This window comes from Hipposideros armiger, unplaced genomic scaffold, assembly GCF_001890085.2.
Source record: "Hipposideros armiger isolate ML-2016 unplaced genomic scaffold, ASM189008v1 scaffold_762, whole genome shotgun sequence".
In the NCBI taxonomy this organism is placed as follows: domain Eukaryota; kingdom Metazoa; phylum Chordata; class Mammalia; order Chiroptera; family Hipposideridae; genus Hipposideros; species Hipposideros armiger.
Window position 1 is genome coordinate 580,254 of NW_017732112.1, and position 3,599 is coordinate 583,852.

A 3,599-nucleotide genomic window follows, 5' to 3' on the forward strand; every position below is an offset into this window, starting at 1 on the left:
CCCATTAGAAGTCACCCCACATTCCATCCTCACCCCAGCCCCCGACACCCACTAACCCTACTGCCTGTCTCTATAGCCCCCTCTATTCTGGAGTATCTCATATAAATGAAATCATCTAGCATGTGGTCTTTTGTGACTGGCTTCTTCCACTAGAAAAACGTTTTCAAAGTTTATTCATATTGCAGCTTGTGTCAGTGTTTCACTCGTTTTTATGGCTGGATAATATTCTGCCATTCCATTTTGTGTACCCATTTATCAGCTGATGGGCATTTGAATCACTTCCATCTTTGGGCTATTGGAACTAAAGCTGCCATGAACATTAGCGCATAAGGTCTTGGGTGGATGTGTGTTTTTATTTCTCTTGGGCCTACACTTAAGAGTGTAATTGCTGGGTCATATAGTAACTCCATTTGAACATGTTGAGAAACTTCATAACTGTTTTCCAAAGTGGCTGCCCCATTTTACATTCCTACCAACGATGTCTGAGGGGCCCAGTTTCTCCACATTCTCACAAACACTTACACAGTTTTCTTGTATAGTCCTTCATATTTCTGTGGTGTCCATTATAACTTCTTTTTGATTTCTGATTTTGTTTATTTGAGTCTTTTCTCAGTGACTCTAGCCAGAGGTTGGTCAATTTTATTAATCTTTTCAAAGAGCCAGCTCTTTGTTGCATTAATTTATTCTGTTCTTTTTGTTCTCTATTTTGTTTCATTCAGCTCTACTTTTTATTATTTCCTTTTTTTTTTTTTACTGAATTTGGGCTTCATTTGTTCTTCTTTTTCTAGTTCTTTAAAGTGAAATATTAGGTTCTTTATTTGAGATTTCTCTTGTTTCTTGATGTAAGTCTGTAATGCAATAAACTTCCCTCTTATTACCACTCTTGCTGTGTTCCCCACAAGTTTTTATATGTCACATTGTCACTCTCATGTATCTCCACACATCTTTTCATCTCTTCTTTTATTTCCTCTTTGACCCAGTCGTTCTCTAGTAGGATGTTGTTTAATTTCCACATATTTGTGGGGTTTTATTCCCCACAATCTTTTTGCAGTTGATCTCCAATTTCAAAGCATTATGGTCAGAAAATATGATTGGTATGATTTCAGTCTTCTTAAATTTGCTGAGGCTAGTTTCATGCCCCAACATATGGTCTATCCTTGAGAATATTCCATGTGCACTACAAAAGAATGTAGAGTCTGGTGTTCTAGGATGAAAGGTACTGTAAGTGTTGATAATGTTTGGTCCAATGTGTCATTTAAGGCTGTTATTTCCTTCCTGGTTTTCTGTTTGGATAATCTATTCATTGCTGCCATTGGGGTATTTAGGTCCCCTGCTATACTTTTATTTTTGTCAGTTTCTCCTCTTAGTTCTATTAGTAGTTGTTTTATATATTTTGGTGTTCTCAGGTTGGATGCATATATAGTAGTAAGCATTATGTCTTCCTGATGTGTTGTCCCCTTTATCATTATAAAATGTCCATCTTTGCCAGGAACCGAGAGACCCATCCGGAGCTATAAAGGAGGGGCTGGTGCAAGGCACACTCTCTGGCTGCGTCCTTAGCAAGGCTGGCGCAGCACCTCAGCATACAGAGGAGGTTTCCGGCACCCGCAGGTGGTTTCCATACATTGGGCACTAAACATCTTGAGTCCAATGCATTGGTTGCTAACAATCTGCAGCTGACGCAGGGAAAGTTCCCTGCCCAAGGCTATCTCCTCCCCTTTCCTGCCCACGCATAAGCGAGGCTATATAAATAAACTACGGCTGCTAGATTGGGTCACTGTTCTCCCATCAGGAGACAGCTGTCCACCTAGCTCCCGCTTTCAAGTATTTCTTTGTTTTTCTTAATCCTCCATTGCCCCTACTCCGGCCCATTAGACTAGCCGCGCTGGACGCAGCACATCTTTGTCTCTTGTTACCATTTTTATTTTGAAATATGTTTTGTCAGATATAAGTATGGCTACACCCACTTTCAGCTGGATGCCATTTGCTTGGACATTCGTCTTCCATTCCTTCATTTTGAGTCTATGTTTGTCCTTTCACTTATTGTTTTTTTGTCTCATACTGCAAAGTAACATTTATAAACAATTTTTAAATATAAAAAAGTACAAAAATAATAAAAGTGCCCATAATCCTACCAATAACAATACTAAAGGGTCAGACCAAATTAGAAATAAATATCACACCATATAGAAAAGCACGAATAAAAAGAACCAAACTTCCATCTCCCTCCCTAGTTGCTCCTCCTGAAATAACTGACCTCAACAGCGTCACTCCACGTCTCTCCAGAAACAAGCCTCATCTGCGTGTCCTTCAGGTTACACAAAAGTGACAACCCTCCTCACGCTCCTCTGTGCACAGCATCACTGTTGTATTTCTCCATGTGGAAGTGTTGTCTGTCTCTTGTCCAGAGGCCTGTAGCCTCCAAGATATGAGGATAGGATGATCAGAATGCCCATTGTTAACAAGAAATACATATTTATTAGAATCATACTAGCAGTATCTGGCTGTTTGTGACCTCCCATGAGCCTGGCAAAGTACTCCCCATAAAAGAAAAAACACTTTTACAAAGTGACTTTTATTTAACCCTTGCAGGAAGAGGCGGCAGGTGTTGGCTTTTTGGCCGAGCTCCCTGAAGTAGATCCTGGAGATGAAGGTTGGGCCAGGGGTCCACAATGCTTTACGAGCCTGCCGTGTCTGCATTAGGTGTTAGATCAGGCTCCACACTCATGACAATGCTCCGATGCTGTGTCCTGTCTCATTCAACGGTTTACACCTGAGAGCCCACTTTGACCCAGGAAGCTGCAGACAGGTGACAGGAAAGCTTATGAGCTTATGAGTAAGTCCACTTGTGAGGAAGGCCAGGGACAAGCCCTCTGTCAAAGTCATATTTAAATTTGATGAGTCAACCTTTTTGCAATTACCATGCAGACAAGCTGAATTCAATCAACTGGAGCAGCCCCCACAAGACACCAGAGCCCTGAGACACCTCCGGGTGACTCGGTGCCCTTGGTTTGGGGCCAATGGACTCAATGTTCTGTGCTTCCTGTGAATGAGTCTTTGCCCTCATTTCACCCCAATGTCTGCATTATAAGAGTCCTAAATTGTCATTTTAGCCTTTTTAAAAAAATCATCCCTCAGGAACCATCTTCTCTTGGCCACAAAAGAAAAGTTAAACATGAAAACTCTAATAATTGAAATATGGTGGCACAATGAAAACACTTTCCTACTGGAGGCCTGATGAAAAAAATATACCAGAATATATTAATGGAGAGGTGGACAGAGCACAAAAGCAGTGTTATTTAAACATTATGATTGTAATGCATATTTATTTCATGTAAATGATGCACTGGGTAAAATTAAAAACAAAATGAGATGAAGAATTAATCAGAGCCTACCTACCCTGGTGACCTTATCTAAGGGAAAGGTTATTCTATGAAGCAGATGGTGTTGAAAAGAAAAGATTAATTTGTGCATTTGAACCCCTGAAATAAACGTTTTAAAAGACTAAAATGGTAATTACCTTTACTTTCTTTCTTTTTTTTTTTTTTTTTGCACAGACAACATACCCACTGTGTAATCAATTTCCATGGACTATTTTA